Source organism: Onychostoma macrolepis, chromosome 16 (genome assembly GCF_012432095.1).
Source record: "Onychostoma macrolepis isolate SWU-2019 chromosome 16, ASM1243209v1, whole genome shotgun sequence".
Taxonomy (NCBI): domain Eukaryota; kingdom Metazoa; phylum Chordata; class Actinopteri; order Cypriniformes; family Cyprinidae; genus Onychostoma; species Onychostoma macrolepis.
In genome coordinates, this window is record NC_081170.1 from 19,727,430 (window position 1) to 19,754,310 (window position 26,881).

The 26,881-nt window shown below is 37.1% G+C and overlaps 1 protein-coding gene across 6 annotated transcripts in view; it reads left to right on the top strand.

Moving 5' to 3' along the window:
• The window catches only part of grik5 (glutamate receptor, ionotropic, kainate 5), a 76,836-nt gene that overhangs the window by 23,216 nt on the left and 26,739 nt on the right, over nucleotides 1-26,881 (top strand). The gene's annotated exons all lie outside the window — the stretch shown is intronic.

Genomic DNA, 26,881 nt, shown 5'->3' on the forward strand with positions numbered 1-26,881 from the left:
CTTTGCACTGGAAAAACTACATTATTTTAACTACACTGTCTAAACTACTGAAAAATATAGTTTGTAGTGACACTTTATTTAGTAACTCCACAAAACTGTAGATTTTTAGTGTCTTTATGAAGATGCAGACCTTCACTGATACTGCACATCTATCTGTAATATAAGTACTGATTATAAACTCTTCCCTCACTACCTCTTCATCCTCTAATTTAAATCTCCAGCTACCGTTTCTTACCCTCCAGCACTCTTTCTCTCTTCTCGCATTCATCTCCCCTCATCACATGCCTCAGCTACCATTGTTATCTTTATCTGTCTTCCTTTCCGTCACCTTCTAAACATCCCTACACACACTCACACATTATATCCGTTTTTTTTTTCTGCAGAGAAACTGATTTTGTGGCTCAGTAAATTCAGGAGGGAACACTTAATACTTTCTAAACAAAATAATTCAGTTTAAGCATGAATATGAATGTTTTAAAGGAAATCTAAATGTTTTGTATTGTTTGGCTGTCATGGCATTTTTTTCCACACATTTTGTCGTCACATTTAATGACTTGTTTTGTGATGTCTGGAGTTCATTCATGTGGAATTCAACACAAAATAATTGTCACCATTTGAAGTGTAGCGTTGAGCTCTCTGTATGTGGCAGAACTTAAAAAATAGCACCTTGCATTTCACAATATTGCTTGTCAAGCATTGAAGGTGACAAATATTTAGGTTTCTAATTTATTTTATTTATTTTTTTTAAATAAAAGTTTATTTCAGTCATATATATGGATTCCCTACAGCACCTTTGTAGATATAATTATTTTGAGGCAAATTTTATGCAAGTAAAGAATTGATAATCATTTATCACAAGTAGCCTTTCCACAAGTGTAGGTAAATACTAATATAGCAACGATCGATCGGTTTGTGCAAGAAACTGAACAGCATTTATATCATTTTTTACCTCTGATACAGACAATGTCCAACTCTCCTGAGCTCATCCACAACATTCGGCGCGTGACGCGTCAACGGCTCTGGAACATGGATATATATATATATATATACGTAGATCCTTACGTATCGCAGCCCATAGAAACAGTCGCTAATGAGGCATCTATGTGTATATATATATCTATGTGCCAGAGCAGGTTGACGATTTGTCTGTGCATGTTTTTTTTACTCTCAAAGATTCTGTGCCCATTGACTTGCATTATATAGGACTGACAGACTGCAATGGTTTGAGTTAATTCTTCGTTTGTGTTCTACTAAAGAAACAAAGGCACCTACATCTTGGATGCCCTGGGGGTAAGCAGATAAACATTACATTTTCATTTTTGGGTGAACTATCCCTTTAAGAAACACAATTATTTGAACAGAATACCATTACATGTGAAGTGTCATTCTTGGAATGTCGGTTTACAGTTTTTCACTGTAAATTATAAGATGACTTGTTCTTTTTTACTTCCAAAAATAGTATACATTATTCTGTAAACATACATGAAAGGTTGGATCTATTCGAGTTTTTCCCCACACATAGTAAGGCAACTTACTCTAGCATTTTTGCAGTCTACAGTTAAAATTAGTCATATTTCATAGAGCATGCGTTTATAGTCTTTTTACCTTTGAACGCACTTCAGAACCAACAACTGGAACTATACCTCACATTACATTTACAATTCACTTTCTTCTTCTTAAAGTTTAGTGAATTTTACTTATTTTTTTCAGTTTACAGCATCATTTCTGTTTGCTCACATTAACACTGTAGCCGAGGAATCAAGAAACTAACACACATTCATTGTTCTTTGAGTTTTTTGTAAAATAACACAGTTTTCATTCTTTCTTTTTTTATTCCGTTCCCCACCTGCCGCTTTCCTCCCTTTTCTCCTTCGCTCTTTTCAACATCCCATTTGCATGTTTGGTGAGAGGGTTTATTGAAGTGTAACCCTGTAAATAACCTCATCACGCCTCACCAGCACATACGTAACAGGCAGCCATAGAGCGACACTGTACCTCGCTGTGTGATTTTACTTTTCCTTTACTCATTCCCAGCTCCACTCATCCCTTTCTCTTTGTATCATGCTGTTTTGTCCCCTGATGTTCTCAGGGTTAATAAATAATTTTTTTGCTGCACAACATTTCTCACAAATTTCTGTCTTTTTCTCACTGGGCCAATCTTTCTCTCTTTCCTGACCCTATTTATTGAGATTGAGGAGGTTGTTGTTGCCCCATGGCTCCAAACTGTGGTGTAACAGAGAGAGGCAGTAAATCAAGATGAAGGGAAAACAGAACCCCTTTATTCGGTGTGCCCTCCTCTCCTGATTTGTCTGTCCTTCACCTGTGTTCAGCAGAGGACAATGGGAGATGATGGGGGTGAAAGAGTGTTCAGCAGCTGGAATAAAATATTTAACAAAAGGAATTGTGATAAAAAGAGACTGTAGAGAGCACTGTGAGGACAGCATGATGAAACCTGGGTATGAATGAGCTGTTTAAAGGGACACAAAGAAAAGTGAATGGTGTAGTGATCTCAAGTGTGTGTGTGTGTGGGACCAGATGTCCCATAAGGATAGTAAAACCTGAAATCACCTGCATTGTGGGGAGCAGCCAACAGTGTCCAGGAGGAACCCAACTTTATAAAGCATAAATAATGTCTGAAAGAAAGTGTAAAAATGTTGTGTGAGGGTTTGGTAGATGAGGAGAGGTCAGAAATATTATTACCTCAGGAGCTGTAGAAATCACTGGGAAGTCTATAAGAAGCGTCATGCTAATTCAGACTAGCACATGTCCCTGCAGCTGTTTGGGTGGATATCAGCCAAATGGATTTTGAATGCTGTGTTATAGGTAAAATAATAATATTAATAATCATTTCTTAAAAAATATATACAAATTAAATTTAAATTGAAAAAAAAAAATTTCCTCAAAAGCACTGTGGTAGAAATTATACTTTCGTATTTGGTATGACTGAATATTTCAAATAATTTGTATTATATTATTTAAAAAATCTGATGTTTAAAATCTTATGGTCAGAATAAGATTTTTATTTTATTATTATTATTTATTTATTTTGTACTTTTTTTTTTTTTTTTTTTTTAAAGAAATCTTATGTTTGCCAATTTACAATTTAAAATAACCTGTGATGCAAAGCTAAATTTTCTGCATCATTACTCCAGTTTTCAGTGTCAACACGATCCTTCAGAAATCATTCTAATATGCTGATTATTGCTGCTTAATATTTTTGTGGAAATCGTGATTTCTTTTTTTCACATTTTTTCAGGATTCTTTGATGATAGAATGTTAAAAAGTACGGTGTTTATTGAAAATAGAAATCTTTGTAACATTATAAATGTCTTTACTATCACAGTTGATCAATGTAATGTCTGCTTTGTGACGTTTTGATTTTGATGAATGCCTCGTTGATAAAGGAATAACCTATAAATAATAACTTTAGTGTTTTCTTTTTTTTTTAAGTCATGTTTTATCTTGCCTAGGACACCAAGTAAGCCAGGACCCCCTCACCAAAAAAAAAAAAAGTGCATGACACTGTTGCCCACCATGACAGGAAAACAAATGTGTATGTGTTTTTAAAACTATGTTAGTGTGTTGCAGCAGTCTTGTTCCTTGTGTCCTTCTCTGACTCTGCCATTATGTGTGTGTGTGTGTGTGTGTGTGAGAGAGAGAGTGTGAGAAAGAGAGAGAGAGAGAGAGAGAGAGGAGTGTCTGTGGGGAGAATCTGTGTGTGTGTGTGTGAGGCTTGTTCTCTCGTCCTCTAACGGTGAGCAAAACTGAAGGCCTGCAGCAGCAGTGACACAGGAATTTACATATGTTAACAATGAGGAAAAAATGATTCAATTCACAACGGCTAACAAAAAGAACAACCTTACACAGCCTGTAAAGACAATCACTCTCTCTCTCTCTCCTGCTATATACTGTGACTGATCTCTTATTTTAATGAGCCTCTACTACCCCCTAACATAAACAAATCTCTCACTCTCTCTTTCTCTCGTGTTTTGGCTGAGATTTTCTCAGTATTCAGTTTTGAGATTCTTTATTGGCATGACAAATATTTGTACATTCGCATTGCCAAAGTGTTTACAGCTGAGCTGCATACAGATAAAACGGTGAACAGCAGTAACAATGTACATAAATTAGGAAAATGGAGGGAAGAATAAAATATACAAGGTATCTCTCTCTCTACATTGTAGTCAAGGCTCTGTCTCGTTGCTCTGTCTCTCTGTCGTTGTACTATGGTTGGGGGTCTGTCTCTCTCTGCTTTGCTGTGGTTGATGGGCTCTCTGGGTGGCACGTTGCATGGCAGGTGCCAGCCTGAATCTCAGTCATCACTGTTATTTTGCGCTGATTGCACGTGTTATTGTAGCTAATTAAAGACTGATGGGCATTAAATATTTAGGTTGCTGTATAATTAGCTCACTGAAGACAGCCATACCAGAGGCTATGCCCACTCACATTCACAGATGGATCTAACAGAGAGACATAAAGCCACACACGCCCTCCCTCATATTTTCTTCTTCGCACTAACAATATTTTACAACACTTTCGCACTTATAGATGAAATGACTGATTCTGGCGACACTTCCGGGTCCCTGTTTCCTAGAAAAGAGCTGACTTAGATTAGCGCTTCATTAAAATTGAGCTGAAAATTAATAAAAAGTGCTGTGTATGTGGTTGAAACGCCGCGTTTAGAAATGATTGTTTGAGATTTGGACCCCAAATGAACTCAAATTCAAGATTTTATATGTATTATAAGCCCAGCGGCATCACACAAACCCTGAAGTCATAAACAGATAATTTGTATCTTTAATTTTACCAGGTACTGTAAAAACGCATAAAAAATCATGCAATACTGGTAAAATGTTTATTTCTATATTTGTTTTTGTTAGTGTTGTGACAGAAGTTTGATCGGTTAAGAGTATTATTAGGCCTACTCTCATATGATTAAATATTTAATAAAGAGTTTCTCTGCTAGGTATTTTTATGTTTATTTCTGTATTTTTAAACGCCACATTTCTCAGGCTTAAATATGTTGCTTTTATATACTACTGTTTAGACGTTTAGGGTCAGTAAGACTTAATGTTACAGAAGACTTCTATTGCAAATAAATGTGACCCTGGACCACAAAACCAGTCTTAAGTCGCTGGGGTATATTTGTAGCAAAATCCAACAATACATTGTATGGGTCAAAATGATAAATTTTTCTTTTATGCCAAAAATCATTAGGATATTAAGTAAAGATCATGTTCCATGAAGATATTTTGTAAATTTCCTACCGTAAATATATCAAAATTTCATTTTTGATTAGTAATATGCATTGCTAAGAATTTCATTTGGACAACTTTAAAGGCGATTTTCTCAATACTTAGATTTTTTTGCACCCTCAGATTCCAGATATTCAAATAGTTGTGTCTCGGCCAAATATTGTCCTATCCTAATAAATAATAATAATAAAGCTTATTTATTCAGCTTTCAGATGATGTATAAATCTCAATTTTGAAAAAATTGACCCTTATGACTGCTTTTGTGGTCCAGGGTCACAAATGTTATTTCAAACTTAAAGATCAGAGAATCTTGGAAAAAATGTATTAAGCAGGACAACTGTTTTCAACATTGATAGTAATAAGACATGTTTATTGAGCTCCAAATAAGCATATTAGAATGACTTCTGAAGGATCAAGATTGGAGTAATAGCTTCTGTACCATCACAGGAAAAAAATACATTTTAAAACATGCTAAAATAGTTAAAATAATGGTAAAATAATTAATATTTATAATATAACTGTATTTTTGATCAAATAAATTCAGCCTTTACTTCTTTCAAAAACAATTCAAAATCTTACTGACCCTAAACGTTTGAACGGTTGTATACATATGAGAATGTGTATTCATCAAGTCAATAGCCTTCATTGTATGGACAAAAAAAAAAAAAAAACCTTTGCGTTAATTGATAATCTTAACTGTTCATTTCATCTATAGACCCTACAAACAAATGTCCTATTTCTCTCAATCGTTCTTCTTACACACGTACTCGCATAGTCCCTGATGTCTCTCGCCCACCAAACAGATCTCATTTTGTGCATTTAATCATGTATTTAAAAACATGACCCTGATTTCTGTATTTCACAGAGCATCTGTACTCTCCACTGATCTGCCGGCCCATTTCAAAGTGAAGTATTAGATACATTAAACCCTCATGTTCATAATGAAGCAGCCGCAGTGAGAGGTTTCTGTAGGAGGCTTTAAAGTTGTGAGTAACTGTTATGTGATTACGTCTTTCACAGCTCGAGAACACGCTAACCTCCGACTCACACAATGTTAACTTCAATCCTTTCCAGGCTATTTTTCACACTTCTTCTGCTTGCTTCAGCCAAAGTAGTGTAAATATTTGAGCAGTTTATGAATGAGCGTTTTAAAAATCGTAGACAACTCGGAGCTATCTCTGAGGACTCAGAGATTATACATATTCAAAAACCTACACTACTGGAACATTTAGTTACACAGTACTTAAGCAAATCCTCTGGCACGCACACACACACACACACACACACACACACACACACACACGGTGTACAAGTGTTAAATTGGTAGCTTCCAGATACCTGCATGATTTTTTAGTTTTCCACCATCTGAACTGTAACCACACATACTCTTGGAGAATTAATATTCTCATTAAGAAAATGGGAAGTGCTGTATAATCACTTCAGGAAGTGAAAAAGAGGGTTGGTAGTAAGATGGAACTCAGCAGGACAGAAACTTGCTTGTAGCTTCTTCTTACAAACACACGCACATAAAGGCACATCCATACATGCTGCTCTTTGTTCTGTTCCTCCACAGTCCGCTGTCACTTCTGTCGGAGGGTTTGATGGAGTGTCAGCATACCTTATTCAAACAGAGAGGTGACTCCAGCCTTTCATGTGGCTCTCTCGCGCTCTCTTCCTCTGTCAGCATGGATTTCTCAAACCGAGAGTGTGCCTATACTTTCATGTGCTTCTCTCCAGCTCTCCCGCTCTCTCGTTCCCCCACCTCGGGCTGAATCGCACCCACTAGAGTTTTATTTCTGCTCTTGTGGTTCTGACCCCCTCGACTCTGATATCTCTCTCTATTTCTGTGTCCGTCGCTCTCCATCCCTTTCTTTCTTTCCACATGAAGAAGCTGAAGTGTACCTTGTTACATGTTATCACTTCTAGGGTTGGCTGAAATCCATTTTTCTGCTTTCCCTACATTCGTTTATTCTTTCTCTGTCATATTTTACCTTGTTTATGCCGGAAATTACACAAATTTCATAGCAAGTGATAAAAATGGATCGCAAATTCGTGCTTTAGACAACTTCCGAGGGCGTAGTAATACCGTTCTTTTTTTCATGATTAATGAAGCATTCTGGAAACGAGAAACTCACGCTGGGAGGCAGTAATGTTGTTGTGTCAGGGATGCGCCGATGAATCATAGATATGACAGGATATATACAGTCGCGGGAAAAAATACCCGTTGGATTTATCTGAATTTCTGCATAAATTGAGCATAAAATTTGATCTGATTTACAGGTAAGTCACAACTATAAACAAATACAGCCTGCTTAAAGGTGCATTCAGTAGTTCTTTAGCGAGAGTTAAGGCCTGTTCACACAAAGGACGATAACTCTAAAGATAGCAATTTCAAAATATTGTTCTAAAAATCATTTTCAATATTAAAGAATAGCAAATTCCACACCACAGCTACGATGAGAAACGATATTGTTGGAATCACTTTCAGAATGATTTTTTTCCAGTGCTACCACAAGTTCAAGAATTTAAAGTGGAGTGTGTGCCACAGACAATAAAGACAATATTGTCCACAGGTGTGGACGCTAATATAGTTATCGTTCTTGGTGTGAACAGACCTGTACAGTTGCATTGCTGTTGTTCATGTGTTTTAGTTTTTTATATATTTTTATTTTATTTTATTGACATGGATAAGCATGATCACCTTTCTAATGGTTGACTGTTAAAGGGTTTTTTGAAGATTGATGCTGATATCTTGGCCAATAGAAAGCCAATATGCGTATATATACAGCCCTGGTTTCTCAGGGCTGTCAAAATTAAAGCCTCGCTTACGACACTTATCGGTCAAACAGAGAACTTATCAGCTGATGCTGCTCATTAAACAATGCCAAATATTGTATAATGGCAGTATATTGGCCTTGACGATACATGGCTTGACCACTAGTTTTATGTAAATACAATGATACTAGTGAGTTTTTAGAGAGTGGTCCACACAATAATTCCCTTTCCTGTCTGACAGAAAAGCAGCAGTTTGGGCATCACTTCTCCATCATCATTTCTTTTCACCTTGTGTATGGCGTATGTTTATGCTTCTGGCTTCAGATCTTTTCTCCTTCTTCAGCCATACAAATACCGATTCTCCCATTTTTAAAGTGCCTCTATTATGGGTAATGAAAGGTTCATATTTTGGTTTTGGGAGTCCCCAGTAACAGGTTGACATGCATGCAAGGTCAAAAAACACTTTCATTGTCTTATAATATGCATTTATTTTTACTTTACTTGCTCAATGACTCCCAAATGATTTGCTCAGCGATTCATTTTTTCAAACCCCTCCTTTGCGTGACGCTAATCTGCGGTGATTGGTCCGATTGGTCTCATTTTCATCTCATCATGCCTGTAATGCCTGATAAAGCAGCGTTTGTGAGTGCAGTGCTGCTTTTTGTCCGGAGCCGTTACCACTCCTAAAGCGGCACCTAGTGGCACAGAATGAATTTGCATTTTCATTCAGACCAATGCGAAAAGACCAACAAGTGGACGTCAACATGAAACTGCTTGGGATTTGTTTTAAAAACGACTCCTTTCAATGATTCAGAGTCAACTCTTTCTTTTGAGAGACAATAACTTCATACACGGTGCACTTTCAGATTTAAAACTTTGAAAATCCATAATAGGGGCACTTTAAAGCTTGATTAAAAATGTGTTCCATTGTCTAATTTTCACTCTTTGCATCGAGTGAGTGTACACCATTCAGATGACTCAACAAGAAAACCAATTTATTTTCTTGTGTGAAACTTTTAGATTTGCACCTTTTAAATTGAAAAACACAAATATTTTTCATTTTTATGTCTTTATTGAACTCACCATGTATAGATTCCCAATGAAGGATGCAAAAGTTGTGAATCCATAACTGGAGTGAGAAGTCCAGATAATACAAGATTGATCAGAGCTTCCCTGTCCTATAAAACACAATTTTCGCCACTCCACAGTAAGACAAGATGTCTATAAATAGAGAAAGTTAAGCACTGTTGCTGCTCTCTCTAGGAGTGGGCGCCCTGTGAAGATGACTGCAAGAGTACAGTGCAGGATGTTCGATGGTGATAAGAAGAACCCTGAACTTCTCTGTTGACGTGTCTATAATGTGTTTAGCACTAAAAAAGAGTGGTTTTCATTGGAGGACTTCACAGAGGAAGCCACCGCTGCCCAAAAATAAAACATTGCTGTATGTCTGACATTTGCAAAAGAGCATGTGGATGTTCCTCAGTGTTACTAATGTTTCTGTGGATGGATAAAACCAAAGTTTTTTTTAGTTTTTTGGAGAAAATGAAAACGCTACAGTATGTAAGAAGCACAACACTCTCTCAGCTGCAACGTTTGGAATTCCCAAGAAGGAATTCCAAAAGTGGAAGCTCTGCAGAAGGTGATGTATCAGGACAAGCACAGGAGTAAATCAACACCAGAATGGTTTTAACAGAATAAAATGGGTCTTCTGGAGCTGCCCAGTCAGAGTCCTGACCTCAGCCTGATGCTCTGAACCGAGACATTTACACCAGACATTGAAATAGTCTAAACAGAAATAGTTTTTTGTAAAAGGAATGGACTAGAGAATACCTGCTGACGGCTGGTCTGATGTCTTTGTTGAAGGCCACTTCTTAGTGTGAAGGTTTACATGGTGTGTTCAATGAAGACATGAATGAATAACACAACCAGTGATATGTTTTCAAGTAGACTGTTGTAACTTTCAGTTGCAAATTTTATGTCCAATTTATGCAGATAAAACCAGATAAGTCCAACAAGTTCACATACATTTCTGCAAATATACACACTTTAACACAAACACACTCCAGTAATAGCACCTCAGTATCTGCAAGTAGGATTGATTTGGAGAGCTTTTAGCAGTGTCGTGTTGAGAGAGGCATTATTGTAAGGGAAACATTCTGCCGGACATCAGTTCAGCGAGTCCTTTACCATATATGGCATGAGTCAGGACTTCTCCCTCTTTCTTTCTCTTTCATCCATTAGCGAAAAAGTAGGACAGATCTTTTTTATCTGGCATATTTGGATTTGATCAACCATTAGTATCCCTGCAGCCGTTTGCCTAAAAGACAAAAGGAAGGCCTTCACTCTAGATGTCTCTTTGGCTCTCATTATCTCAATTTACTCATTGCTTTCTCCATCCATCCCTATTATGATTCAGTGTACTCTGGGTCCATGTCAGATTTGAATGAATATAATAGGATGGATTGCTAACTTGGTCCACATTGCAAGAAAACATTCTTGTTAACAGCAGATCTGAGAGGAAAAACAGCCCATCCGTATGCAGTCTAGTCACTGGATATTTATGCCCACTGAATAGCCACCAGCTCTGAAACAGTCCAATAAGCTCATGAACAATAGCGCTGATGTGAAAGCACACAGTGAATTAATCATGGATAGAAAATGTTGTTTTGAATGAAATTTTCAAACTGTTGTTGTTTTTTGCTTCCAACTGACAGATCTTGCAGCTGACAACTTAGCTGTAATTTTTATGTTTATTTTTATGAATAGTACTTTTAAAAAATATTTCAAATAACAAGTAGACTGAGTCAGTGATGTGACTTTTTTTTTTTTTTTTTTTTTTGTCTATAATTTAAAAAAAAAATGCATTTCATATTACATACAACTTGAATACACTGACTGTGATTAGCTATTTTTAAATGTCCTGATATGCTTAAGAAAAGTTTGGCATATTTTTATTATTATTTGTTAGAAAAAAACGTCATTCGTGATAATTAGAAAAAACTTAAAAAATATTTTAAATAGAAATATTTAAAAGAAAAGGTTTTGAAAATAATGATTATGATGTGTGTACTCTTAAAGTGTAAAGAACATATGGAATGATTATTGGTTAAGCATGACATTAAATTGAAACTTGTTTGGAAATGGTTTTTCAAAACCATGTGAAACCAACACGAATATAAAAAAAAGTACATTGCTAAAAACTTGACGCGTTGTGTAAAATGTATAGACTGAATGCATCTGCCAAATGCATACATAAAAATGTTTTTCTCTCTTCTTTTTCTGTGGCTCTTGCATCCCCATCCCTTCATCCTCCATTTCTGCAGCCCATCAACACATTCCCTCTCGTAATGAGTCTAATCTGGCACATCATTGCTTCCCCTCTCTCTCGTTCCCAGAGATTAAAATGGCCGCTTCACCTGCAGGCTTCATTACTCTTGGTCATGTGACATTTTATCATCATGAGTGAACTCATTTGGTCAGAGATAAATGGTGTAATTTTGAGGTGTGTTTTTTCTTTAAATGAAAGTAATGTAGATCAAGAACAGAAAGCCATTGAGCTGGTGGAGAGAGTTTAGCAGTTAATCATTTCATGTTAAGAGTCTTAAGAACTCCATTTCCAACATACTGCAAGACGGCATTGGAAGATTGTATCCCATTTTAATTTCGGGCAAAACTCCAACAACATACCTTATAGCTAAAATGACCACTAGTGGCCCTAAATCTCCAACAATTTTTTTGTTTTTTGTTCACACAACTCATAATTAAAGGGGCAGATTATTGATTAGTAAACCTGTTCCTTGCACAATATTATGACTTCAAAACACTTTAAGCATAGTGCTAATTTCTTTTAGTAAACTTGCTTGGTAGCTCACCTGGTACAGCATTGCAGTTGTGAAGCAGAATCACGATAAAGACCTCAAAGACTTGTAGAAGCAAGCTAAAATGGCATGGTTTCTCATGCATTTTTATCTCACTTTTGTTTTTGTTAATGCTATCAGTTAGTCTTAGGGTAGAGTTTTGTGTCATTGTGGTACAGTAATTTTGAACATGATAGAGCATTAGCTTTTTAGCAGCATTTCTGGATATTTCATTTCTGAACTGCTGCCATACGTGCAACAACCATTGCAGTAAAACATGCCAGGATCACATTTATCTGTTTTGGATAAATCTAAATGTGCTTTTAGTGCCATTCACTAGACATTTGATTTTGAAAGTGTACCGAAATGTGCAGGAAGCAACATAATATCATTTTTGAAAATTGTTGACACGAGCATGTTTTTTCAATGAGCCTTGGTTGGTATGGCTGCCGTTTTGCAATTGCTCAAGCTTTAAGTTTAAAGTCAAACTGCACCCCAACAAAGCAGCTACATACTGTAGGTTTGATGACATCTGTTGATTGCCATCATCCATGTGACTGGCCTCTGAATGCAGAGTTCAGCTGTAAGTGATGGTGGTGGGGTACGTGAAAGCAGTTGATTGGTTCTTAATATGTATGTTTACTACCTTAAAATATTCATTGGTACTTGTCATGTGGTACGGTATGCACAGTACACTCTTCTTTGTTTTGTTTTTTTGAAACACTTTACATTCTGCAGAGGACCCTCTCTTTAAGTACCATTTTAGCTATAGGGTTCTTGGGTGGACTGTATGGCTCTTTTGAGGATAAAAAGTTTGTTGATTTTACATGAGGACATTCCGATCAACCTATGGGTTTGCACTAGTATTTCAGTATACCAGGTTCTCTAAAATCTACACAACAAAAAGTTCATTGTGCAACTCAACAGAGTTCAAACTCTTTGATTGTATGGTGATAGCTTTGTGAGGGAACTCATTTCTAAAGCATAAAGTCTGCTCTTTATTTTCATGTATAAAATCTAATTTATATTGTGAAAAATAGATAAGATGATATTATGAAGACATCATGCTGCTTGGTAAATTAAGTACTTTTTAAAAAAATATATTATTATTATTTTTATATTGACATTGAACTAAAGCAAATTTGTTCAATTATTATTTGGAAAATATTTAAGTTCACAGCATATTTTGTTTTTCTGTCAACGCTTTTGAGTAATATTAGATGTAGAAACCTGCTAAAAAAAAATTATTAGTATGGCACTATTCACTAGAAAGATTATTCCAAAGTATTTTTTACAGAAATATTGCCCTACAACCCCTAGTGAGCAGCTTTCGGTGACAGTGATGAGTAGAAACTTTATTTTTAAGAGTGTACTTGTTATGTGGTACAGTATACACTCTGAAATAAAGTGTACATATTTTTCTGGTATTGAATTGTATTCACATTGTGTGCACACTACACATGACTTAATGAGAATACTTGTGCAAACTGTCACATGTTCAAATAGGCTTGACACACGTATGTTTAAACGAGGCTTTTGTACATGGTAATTGTTCCAAATATTATCAAGCTGCCCAAAACTAATTAACACATTAATTATTTTATTGATTAAATGGAATGTGCAAACCTTTATGTAAAAATAATATAAAAGTATTTTAAGTGATCACACGCTCATTTACAAGTTCTTCTTGAATACATTTACATGATTTAAAGTTTAAAAAACGTTATTTTTCCCATACTGCACATTGCCACCGCATCTCTCTTTACCCATTGCCTGAAATGCTCTGTTTTAGTTCGTTTCTTTAAAGCCTACTTTTTTGAAAAATCTGCTCTAATTGGTCAGTTCTCCCAGTCTGTTGTGATTGGGCAATCGCTTAGAGTGTGTGTCAGAAATGTAACATCCCATCAGGTTTTGCTATGTCTCCTCAACATAGAGAAATCACTTACCCAACTGTTCTTTGAGGGTAGGCCAAAGCAGCCAGCAGGCGGGCATTATGCAAATGTGTAACATGGTGACATTGCTAAGTCACAGATATAATGGCACAACTACAAACAAGTTTCTTTTGGAGAGAAAGTGTGTTCTGCTTGAGAGATTAACTCGCTTTGGCATGTGCTTTGTGCTTTGTAACTTCGCAGATCATTTACATGCACAAACAGCTACAGTTTTTACACACTGAAGGAAAATCATAAAAGCATAATAGGCAGGGGTGCACATAAGTTTTTCGGTTTGGTGCTCATAAGCGCACCTAGAGATTTGGTTTGGTGCTCACACTGCACATATTGTGACCCATTAAATATAACTCTAAAAAATAAAATTAATAATAGTTATAATAATATAATTGTGCTTTATTTAATTGGGTTATTTAAAAAAATAACAAAAAAATAAAGTGTGATAATGCTATTATATTTTAAAATAAAAAATTAGTATTAAATAAACATGCCTAGTTCTTTCATGAAACTATAGATGGTGCAGGCTGATGAGTCGTTAACTCAAACTGATGATATTCACAGCATTAAACGACTTGGCACAAGCTGATTGGTTCATGTTGCATACGCAGCCAGTGAGCTTGCTGATTTACATTTAAATAGCTGGTTAGCATCCCCTTGAGCATTTTGCAGCATGCTTTCAGAGTTCCTCTGAAACCCTCCACCTTCCCCAGCTCCACTTGTATAGATCTGTTACAGGGTTATTTTAATACTCACAGCACTGTATTTCCATATGCATTGGCAGTAGCAAGTTCCTGTACTTGCAGCAGCAGCAATAATCTACAACTACAGCAATAACCAACAGCAGCAGCGTAGCAGATCTATTCGCCAATAACAAATACATTAACATTGTCATATGTTTCCATGCTAAAATCTTCAGAGAGTTGTCATAATAGATAATACAATTATTTATAGTACACTTAAAAAATATAATTCTTTTAACATTTTCAAACCTAAAACCAGAAAGCTTTAATTTTTAGTGGGTTACCTGCAGCATAGCTTAGATTTAAGCTTCCAGTTCGAATGGAAATCTTATATAGTATTACAGTTAGTCGATCTAAAACGGTAATGTTGTGCATTAACAGCCGTCAACCATGTCAGTGTGAAAATGAGCGGTCCTGACTTATTTACCCCATGCATTTTTTATTTTGGTTGTGCATGTGTACCACTATGTGCACCCCTGTGCCCTTTAAAGGGGTCATCGGATGCAAAATTCACTTTTTACAAGTTGTTTGAACATAAATGTATGTTTGAAGTGTGTGTACACATCCATAATGATAAAAATCCACCCAGTGTTTTTTTTTTTAAATCCCTATTTTAAAACCTCCTTTCTCAAATCAGGTTGTTCTGAGATTCCTGTCTGAATGACATAGTTCTGCACAGACCGATAGTTGATTGACAAGGCCGTCTTACCTTAGACCCGCCCTGAGTGAGCTGTCATCAGTCCACCGTTGAGTCGACACCGGTGCTGGGGAAGACAAGATGTCTCCTATTAGGCGATTGAGGTGTTTTGTTGTTGAATGTAATATTGAATATAACAATCGTCATTTACTCCCGACATATGAGCCGCTGAAGACACAGAGGATTAACTTTACTTTGGTTTTGAAGTGAATGCGCCGATCCTCGATCTGCCTAAATGCGTCCATGTTCGCACGAATCATTCGTGATCCAGCCTCACCTAAAGAAGAGAGTATAAGGGTTTTTTTTATCAATCTTTGCAAATCGCCTTATGTACTAGTTAGCCAGTTTCGCGGCTGAAGTTTACAGTCTGCTCGTCACATCATTAACATTTAAAGCGACATGAACTAAAAAACAGCTTGCTGAAAACAGAGCTGATTTTGACAGGGTAAAAAAGGTGTTTTTTACACTACCATTGAGAAATTTTACCCAAAGTATATTATAGACTTTTCATTAAGACCCTAAAGAATCATATCAGCTTGTGGAAAATGGGCATCCGATGACCCCTTTAACATTTATATGCTTCTATTTGCATATTTATGAGTATATGATATCATCATACTTGAACCCCTGCTATTTAGTGAGCACCAACTGTGTTAAGTGATAAGAAAACCAAGTTTTTGGGTATGAAATACTTCAGCCAGGTTTAAAACTACTTCACTGGCCTTAAAGTGATAGAATGTCCATTTTTAGATGAACTATCATCATTTACTCACCCTCATGTTGTTCTAAACCTGTATGACTTTCTTTCTTTTTTAGAACACTATCTGTTAAAGAACACTGGCAACCAAGCAACACTGACTTCAATTGTATGAGATATTTCTATCCATAGCCTCCTGAAAATAGTGACTTGTGAATGTACAACAGCGCAAATTAATGGGGCCAATCCCTCTACTATTGATGCTTGGCAGTGTTTTTTCTTTAACATACTTGATTATATGACTTGTTTTGTTTTTGTTTTTTTTCCCTCCCTCCCTCTCCCTCTCTCTCTCTCCCTTTTTACTGAACTCTTTAAAGTATTGATCATATGTCTGTTGTTTTTTTTTTGAATGGATGCTCTGATGTTGTGTGTTTAAAAAATAAATAAATAATAATAATAAAAAGTTGATGACAAAATTTTATGAGATATTTCTCAAATTATCTTATTTTACGTTCCACAAAAAAAAAGTCAGTCATATAGTTTCGGAACTCACGGTGAGTAAATTATGACCAAACTTTCATTTTAGGGTGAACTATCCCTTTAAATCAACAGCGCTGCTGTTGTATTTTTATTTGTTTTAATGTTATATTGGCATTCGTGAGTCCCGTAGGATCGAGGTATAACACAGAAACAGAGCCAACTCGATGTTTTTCAGATTTCATTGCCACGTTCAGTCTCTCAATAATGTTTCCTGGAAGCATTCACTGCCTGCATTTGGATGTGTTTTATTCTCGGCTTTCTTCTCAGTATCGGCTACCTGGGTCTGCAGGCGGCTCAGGATAGCAGTCCTCAGCTGGGGCCTGAAGCGTGGAGTTCGCTCAGACACTGGTTGTTTATTGTTTATCGTCTCTCACCAGAGACTAACAAACAAAGAAGCATCAGATCCTTTCTGTGACCCTTCCCTGCTGTTCCCACAGAGCATCACTACCCTGCTTTTATTCGCTTCCAGCTGATTTACACAGGATGAGTAAACACACAATCACACACCGTAACACATCTCGAGTGCGCCACACACATACGCTTCCTGTAAGTTGAATCGGCTGCATATACTTATATAAATGTTCTCCAGTGAGGGAGAGCGAGAGTTGAATTGGTCTGCTGGGGAAAGAAGGTTCGTTCTCGGCTTTTTGAGATGGGTAAAGGCTGATAGATTTTTCTGCACTATGAGGTCTGTGTTATTTTTGTTGCCGGTTTGGACGCGTGGCAAGCAGAGAGATGTTTGCGCGATGTTGCTCTTACTCCTTTTATAGTGTATGTTGGCACAGGCTTCGGAAGAACCCTCTTGTGTGTTGGTTAGCACGTCGGTAACCGTTTCATGTATGTGTGCGCGCATTTAAAGTGCTTTTCATGTGCTGTTTAGTTGGTTACCATGGCTGTCCGAGTTAAGTAATCAAACACAACAATATGATCTCTCACTTTTATTCCATAACCCTGCAGTTATATATAGACTCCTCCATCTCCACCCACTCTTCCACCCTCCTGCTCTCTCTATCTCTCCACACTAACTCGCTCTTCACTCTTTCTATCACACGTTCATCTCTATCCGCTTTCATTCGCGTTCTCCCTCCTGGATGTGATTTACACTCTCTTATTCCCGCCTGTCACTTAATTACTTGGTTAACCAGTGGCACAGCACCCATTTTGTCCTCCTGCTTACTCTTTTCCGTCCCTCCCAAAGCTTTGCGAGCTCTCATTTTCCTCTCACTGTACGTAATCCTCTGCATTGTGTGTGTATACGCTGTCAGGTGATGAGTATTGATTGTATACTTGGCTGTAAGGCCGTGTGATTAAACGCAATGAATGGGAGGAGAGGGGCCCACGATAAATCACCTATATGCCACCATGTGTGTTTGATTAAAAGGGTCTTGAATCTGGTCCTGTCTACAGAGCTTTATATCCAGGTTTTTTTTAAAGGGGTCGTTGAGTTTGAAGTTTATTTTTTATGTTTATTCCCATGTTCTCAAGTTTGTGCCAATAAGTAAATTGTCCAATAGCATTTGGCAATTTTTAAAAAAAATGTTCTTGATTTATATTTATTTATTTATAATATATTATATTATATTATATTATATTATATTATATTCATATTATATATTAAATTCATCCATTTAGGAGTGATCTACTTATTTACATTTTAATTTTTATTTAAAATGACCATTTATTCCGTCATTTTATTTTGGCACTAGTCTTCTATGTCTAGTCATGATGATATTAAAGTGGAATAAAAAGACTAACAAATAAGTGTAAAATGAGAGAAAGGTTTAAAAAAACACCTGTTCCTGTTTACGTGTAGCTATTGCTCTGCAGATCCTTCTAAAGGAACCCAACCTTAGAAATGAGCAGCTTTGTGTTTATTTTTGACAAGATCCTTGATCATTTCAGTTTGATCTTAACATTTTGTGCGGCACATTTCAGGTAGTTTTTAGACAGTGAAAGGTTCACTTAACAATGTAATACAGCTTTTCACAGAGGCTGATGGATGGGGCAGTCAGAAACTATATTTGACAATAGCAAACCTGCAAGCCAGTGTGTGAGGACTGGAGCACAGCGGCACTCAGTGCTGTTACTCATTTCTCAAGTCAAGGGGGCGTTTCTTAAAGTCACAGTCGCAAAATATGGTGTTTTTCATTCTTAGAGCAAGATAGATCGTGGAAATAGTCACAAAAACCCCTAAAATATTACTGTTTTTGACATGTTTATACTGTTTAGACTTCAAAGAAAAATAAATTATGAAGGCATTTAGATTTTTGGAAAGTTGTAATAAGAAAAAATCCAGAGGTCTCGCCGTGGCACTTGAACACTATGAAAGAGAAAACTGTGAAATTTGTATGTTAATAGTTTCTGCGATCATCCTCTGATCTGTTATGAATGGTGGAAACTTTTTTTGGAAGGCAACACACACACCCACACATACACACATGCATTATGCATGTGTTCAAACCCTTAGTCCCGACTCACTGAGCTATGAAACGAGGCCATGCTAATCTCGCATTAAATGTTTGTGCTTCCATAAATACCAAGTCTTTTCACTTATTTGGTTTTTCCTCTTAGCATATGGCCCATTACCATAATGACACATCGCTGGTGGCCTGATAAACATTTTAGCTGTAAATATCTTGAGAGCTAGATCTGTGGAACTATATCCAGGCTTTAATAAGTCATCTTCAATTCTACCTGGGATTCTGCTGGTTTAGTTAAGCTTAATTAGACCTCAGTGAGCTCGATAACTGGATTTCAACAGGCTTTCGTTTATTTAACGAGATTCTGTAGTGCTTGCTAACAGGTGTCCCACGCGTTTGCCCCCTGAACCTCCAGGAATACTCAGTGTATATACTAAGAAATTAGCAAGAAGCCTGCAGGCCCGATTCTGTCTGAAACAGCTGTTTTAGCAGTGAAGTTGCTTTAAAAGTCTGCGCGCACGAGGTGATGAGCTTGGTGTTGACTAATTGAGAAGAGATCCCCGCGGGGCTTAGCGCATCTCAGTCTGTGAGTACAGCAGAGAGAGATTCAAGTTCTCACAGGTCAAAAGTTATTTAGAGGAATTAGTTCATGCACATCGTATCTGTTGGTACTCTAAACATTTACTTGACTAGATAAAGCTGAACTTCCGAAGGTCTGAATGATAAAATTAAAGTATTTTTAACTTTCTCTCAGAGGGGGGTATTCACTCTGCATTGTTTTAGTGCCTGATTCGCTATAAGAAACTGAGTAACTGCATAAACCCCCAAAAAATCGGGGCTGAACACAATTTGTAAGGCGATATTTGGATATATGCCCTGTTATAATGCTCATCTGCATCATTTGATCATCATTTCATGAATAACTGCTTCTGTGATCAATAGAAAATGTACACAAACATCACTCGGGCGGTAATAGCGTGACGTTAATTGCAGCAGACAATTTGTGGGTGCAATGTATAATAAGCCTAATTTACGCAGAAAGGCACCGTGTTTGGTCTGAAAGAATGATTTAATTTAAATAGACAAGCCGCAGTGCTATTTTGTTGAATTTTGTGGCTGGTTAACTGGATTACTGGTGATTAGTGAATAATAGTAAAATATATTAATGGTATACCACATACAAAAGTGGCACAAATGTTTTGTGAATGACGCTTTAAATTGCATCTTTTTTTACGCACTGCATAAATAGCATCGGTCTTATTTTACACTTGTACACAGTCGCTGCCTTATTGAATTCATAGTCTCGTAAGGGACTTTCGGTAGAGTAATATGGAATAAGATGGTGAATCAACCACAACATCATATATCAATGCGAGTCAGGAGCACAAACAATAATCTCAATGGGAAAGAACCTTGTAATCATATTCGTTTTATGCCAAGTGAAAAGATCAAAATTCACTGTGTTCCATTTCCATACTGATGAACTTCAAAGGTAAGAGACAAGGAGAAGATGAAAAACCAACATTAACTTCCTGAAATATCAGATGCATTCTCTCTCTCTCTTTTCCTTCCCATCTCACCCTGTTGCCACGGCAGCATAATCTGGCTATGAGAGAAAGGGATGGATAGAGCAAATGTCATCTGACTCATTTAATGTTGGTGTCAATATGTGTGTGAGCGTGTGTGTGATAGAGAGAGCAGGAGAGAGAATGAATGTCACAACGTATCATAGAAACCATTGGTTGAGCTGCGACTTAACTTCATCTTCAACAAGCAATAAGTGGCCTTTTCTCTAAAGCCTAATGTCTAATAAAGAGTTCACATGAATTAATATTACTGGTGATTGTAAAGGTTGAGTGTAATCCGTTGAAACACACTGACAGTTACTGCTCGAACATACTGACAGGCACATCATGCACCTATTTTTGATGTTTTTGATATGTATTTGAGGTGGCACCAGTGGCAGTTCTGGCTCACTTGGTGCCCAAGGCAAGGTAAGACATAACCAAAGAAAGTAGTTAAGTTATAATCCAGCCCTAACAGTTTTTCTTAAACATACAAAAACACAACTGCGCTTGACAGTCGGTGGTTCAGCAAAATTCTAAATTTAAGAATTGGTTCAATTTTAATTAATAAGTTGGAATTGAAATTGTCCACATCCCACATGGAGTTGAATTGGAATTAAAAGTTCACAGTCCGCAATTTACAGTTCGGATTAATTTAACAAATAATGACATTCTAGGGAATTATGTGTTCTTCCACCCTATAGTCATTTCTATGTAAAAAGTTATTGACATTTCAAACATATCTGTCAGTTTTTTGCCTATAACTTCAGACTCCAAGACTTTTTAAACTTCTTTAAACTTTAAGACAAAAACATTATTCAAAGTTTGACTTTAGTGCAAGGAGAAGTAAAATTTCCAAAAGCGTCCCACTTTACCAATATACACCCCATTGCAGTTTTCTGGAGTTTTTTTTTAATTTCAGTTCATTTTAATTGTACTTCCTTACATTTAAATTTGAATTTCAGTTCTGTATCTGTTCTCTATTTATGTCTGAATGTTGCACAACCACATCATTATATTCCATGAGAAAAAGTTTGAAAGTTAAAAGTTTCAAATGACAAGAGTGTGGGTAGCTGATGACAGCACTTTCAGTTTGAAGCTAATGAAGTGTGACCACATTTAGACATGTGAATGGATGATTTATGCCACAGTTATTTAGACAAACATACTCTTTTTTTTTTTTTTTTTTTTTTTTTTTGTTAAAAGTTGCATTTGAAATCCACATGGCTCTAACATGGCAAGTATCCATTTGGTTTGAATGGATATGTGCTCTTTAGATCCTACAGTATGTGTTTGTTTCGTAATGAAGTGTGCATATTCATCACCAGATTTGCTAACATTGTTTTGTAAACTGCAGGCTTGAAAACACAGTTGTTTGCGTCCGTGTCTTTTATCATTATGCTACGCTTTACACGTGTTTACAGCGGTCCTCACCTTGCACGCCCATCTAAACTCAGGAGCCTGAAAGTGCCGCGGCTCCCGAGAGCGTCTGCAGACGTCATGCATGAGGAATCATCGTGTTTGTTTACTCTGCCAAAGGGAATGCTGAAGAGCCGTACAGCTGAAATGCTCTCATTTAAATCTGTTGGCACAGCAGGGTCGGTTAAATCATTCATCTGACACAAAGAACAAGATTTCACATCGGTATAAGCCTTTCATCTTCATATCTTATCACGTATTTACAATGTACCGGCCCAAAAGTGTTAAAACACCATCAAATATTCAGCAGTGACCGACCACACCTGCATCTTTCAAATCCTGCCAAAACACTGGTCTGTTACTGGCGTGATCACGACTGTTAGGTTCTTAATTGCATGGTGTTTATCTGTGAGTGGGCAGAGAGACGAATTGCTTTCTGCTGTGAGGTAAGTCAGCATCCTGTGAACAAAGTCCAAGGCCTGCGCCGATCACTCGTCCATCCGTTCATCCGTGTGCGCGTGTGTCTGTGACGAATCTGGATTTGACACAGATGTTTGTGCTGCACCTCAGGGCAGGCCTTGTCAATGTGGAAGAGCAGATCTGTCAAAACACACATGGACTGGTGTTTGTGTGTTACGTGTGAACAGCATCAGTGACCCATGTTGTCAAAAAGGACAGCTAGTGGAAACATCCCCCCCCCATTTCAAAAGCATGGAAATGTGTGTGAAACTGTGAGAGAGGTTGGTGGAAATGCAAAGAGACATGTAGGATCAGAAGGAGGCAAGAAAAAGGAAGGATCGACTGTCAAGCTGGTGGATTTTCTCTTTGTATAAGTGAGAGAGTGCATGTGTGTATGTTACAGGCTGGGTTAAGGACAAAGTAAGAGGCTCAAAGCGCTGAAAGATTGTCAGAGGAGAGCAGAAGTACACTGAATCAACTGACAGAAGAAGAGATGGAGAGAATTAGGCAGACAAGCTGTTTCTGACTGATTTGCCCATTGAGAGAAGACTCAGGAAGCCTGAATGTGGTATTTCAGCACAAAACCCCACTTCTTATTTCCTAACCATCTGCCAGTGTAGTTTAACCAAGCTCTAAATGTGCTTAAATTGCACTGCACCATATTTACATTAAACGGGTGTAAATGTAAATGTCTTTGATAATTACACGTATAAGAAGTTACTTTGCGGTACAAACATCCTGCCTCAGGATGATACCTCAGTGCTAACCTCTCCAGTTTATTTCTGAAACACAAGATTTGAAATATCCCGTCGTGATGTCATGAATATCATCTACATTCCCCAAAAATGGAAAAAAATAAATAAAATGTCATCATCTGTCACCCTCATATACTGTTCCAAACCCACAACACTTTGATTATCACAAATTAAAGACATTGTTAAGGAAATCTGAGCGGTTTCTGTCCCTCTATTGAAAGACCGGGGAACCAAAACTTAGAAGATACAAAAAATTCATAAAGGCATTGTAAAATGAATCCATATGAATCAAGGGGTTTATTCCAAGTCTTGTAAAAAGATGCAGTCACTTTATATGATAAACAGAATTTTATTGTTTGATTTAAGGAAAATCATGTACTGTATGTCCATCAATCACAAGTACTATACAGCTGTGAGGGAGAGATTTTAAGACCATCCACGTTGTTTTGTCCCTGGATGTAGACAAGCACCTCAAAAACTATGCATACCCTTCTAAAAGATCAAACTATTGGCTGACGTTTATTTTTAACGACATGCCTGAGCGATTGAATTGGAATGTTTTTCATTTGTTCATCTAACATCACAAAGGACCTTGTTCTTATTATTCTCAACATGTTGCCATTTTTTCTAAATGTCAATTAATTATAGCAGTCTGACAAGAAGTTATAATAATAGGTTTAGAAATATATACACAGATAATAGATTTTATCGCTCCTGATGAATTAGCATGCTGAAACAGATATACAGAGTTGGTTTTTGAGCTCAAACATATATGGCTCTATTACAGTGCTAGCTATCTTTGATCATCACAAAACACGTCAAACATGTTGTGGGGGAGGCTGCGGATAGGATGCAGTGGACTTCAGTCACAGTAGTATGTGTTTTTGACAGTGAAAATGGTGATGGAAAAGTATCATTTGTGCAAATACTTTGACTATCAAATTACTCTATCTATCTATCTATCTATCTAGCTAGCTAGCTAGCTATCAAGCTATTGAGCTATCGACAGACCAGTGTTCCCAAAATGTGCCCAAAAGTTTTAACAGTACTGTAGCTTTGCAGGTAGGTTTCTTGAAGCATATTGGAGACGCTGCCACAGTTCTTGTGGATTTATTCTGTCTCAGTTTGTTCAGTTTCTTCACGTCATTCCAGACAGACTGATGATGATGAGATGATGTGGAGCACTGGCTGACTGTTGTCAGACAAAAATCTCACTGCATTATTACAATTAATGGCAAAATGAATGTTTGGAAATGTAAACTGATATTTCCTACTGACACACTACAGCAAAAGATAGAATTAACTGACCTAAAACCATTTCTAGCTGGTGAAAATACTAGTGTTCTAATAATTTTGGCCACCTAATGTACTAACTGATGTTAACCAAGTAAGGGATAAATGTCGTGCATTCAAATCGTTTAATGCACAGCTAGCTGTTGATTTATCCCGCTTATGCCGTGGTCATTTGCCAGCATTCACATATTAAAGATGTTAATAATATTTGCGCTGCAATATTTGACTAGAACGATAAAAATGACTGTTATTTTCGTCTGTATTACTATTCAAATGTAACTGTATGTTACTATGGTTACCAATGTTTATAGGAAGCGCATTAATATAGAACATGATTAAACTGACCTGGAACTACCTGTGCAGTTCAACGAATTTAATCAACACTTGCCAGCCAATCAGAATCGAGTATTCAGACAGACCATGGCATAAGTTAAATTTCTCCAGTACATTATAGTTTTATATATAAACTAGTGATATAGACTAGTGATAGTGTTTTATGTTTAAAGCAGGCAAGTTGTGAAGATTTCAAACTTTATGTAGGCTATAAAGAATCATGAACATGTATATTAGTATAGTTTCAATTTTGTTATGTTACACTTTTAGAAAAAAAAAAAAATTGGTATAGTAGCTCTCACTGCAGCAGCACCATTTCAAAAGAACACCTCTTATTTACATCTAAAATGTGCCTGTTAGTACCATAAAGCTACATTTACTAAAGTGGACATGCACCTAAATGTTAGATATTTTGGTATTGCTTCAGTTACAGCTGTTTTCTTTTTATTTCAGTTAACATAAATAGTTTTTTGACAGTGATACAGTGTTGTTGTAGAGAGGGCTGTTTTACAGTTTCAGTAAAGTGTGACAGATTGTAGTAGTTTGCTGTATCCTCCGCATCCGAGCCCTCTGAATCGACCCGCAAGAAGCCTGTATGAGCATTTGTGGCTTGAACAGATTTCTATATTTACTTTAGTGAATCACACAGATAGCGTGTGCAAATAAAAAGCGCCGTCGTTGAGTGCAATTCATTCTTAGTGAATTGCCCCTCAGCACGCCAGTGTGTGTTTGCATTCGCTGATGATTTCAGACCCCTGATGAAGAGGGCTTTTGATGGTTTTATTAAGCTCTTGTGCTCTCGGCCCATGGAGTGCCAGGAGGGACACATGACGGGTGTCTTTTCCTGCCTCCGCTCTGGAATCTTTCCACAAGTGGAAAAGGCGAAGATAAGAAGGCAAAAGGCTTCCTCGATGCTTCCTCTTCGTCTCACAGAAGCCTGGTGACATCTTAATGTGTCTGTATCAACCGGTACTGGCAATGCTTGCATCCAGCACTCTCATTTCACAATCCAAATCAATTAAGGAGAATGAATCACTCTGCTATTATTATAACTGTCAGATTCACTTCTTACTTACAAAGATGAAGAAGAAACAAATGAAGCGGCTGCTATCTACTCCTCCCTTTCCCCGAGGGCTCCCTCTTCAAGCATATTCTCTCTCAATGTCTCCTTTTCTCTCAGTCTTTCATTCTCTTTTTTCTTTGTTCTCCTTTCGTTACCCTGCTTTTTATTTCAGTCCCCCTCTCCACATTTCTGGTTGCCTCTTTCCACCCTCTCCCCTAAATAATTTAGATTTTACAGTTTACTTGCCGACTGCCAAGTATCGCTTCATTCAGGCGTGCGCATATGCAAAACAGCGGGTGTGAACTTTAGATTTATATTTGCAACACTGGTCATTAGTATTTGCCTGCAATAATTACAGTGGAACAATAATGGCTTCCTCAATTCTGTATACACACGCTGTCTTTTCATTTCCTCTCTTTCTCACTTTTCGTGCCCTGCTGACACATCCAAAGTGACTGAGAGAAAGAAAGAAAGAGGGGGTGGAGAGATGAACAATGAAACTGGGAGGAGAAGTACATCCATTATTTCTTCCCTGTGGTCAAATAAATCCTGTTAGGTCAGAGTTCACAGAGATTGCTGTGAGTTGTGTGTGTGTGTGTGTGTGTGTGTGGGATACTGCACATCAGGTGTTTGTATGTCTGTGTGATTTCCCTGTGCTGCTGTTAGGGACGTGCGTGACACGGTCGTGACCTGCGTCAGCAAACTGTCATCATTCCCTAAGTCGTGACGATGCTTCGCACATCGCTGTCCACTCCATTATAACACCGAACTGTGCGTAATGTTGCAGTAAAACTAACTGAGCGGTAGTGTGTTTTTCAGTAAACTTTAAAGTACCGTTTCACAGGGTTACAGCAACAGCAGTACACTACCGTTCAAAATATTGGGGTCGGTAAGATTTTATTTTGTTTATTTATTTGTAATGTAATACTTTTATTCAGCAAGAATGCATTAAATTGAATGCATAATTACAAAGTGACAGTATTTCACACGTGCAAGATATTTATGTTGCAAAAGATTTGTTTCAAATAAATGCTGTTCTTTTGAACTTGATATTCATCCGAGAA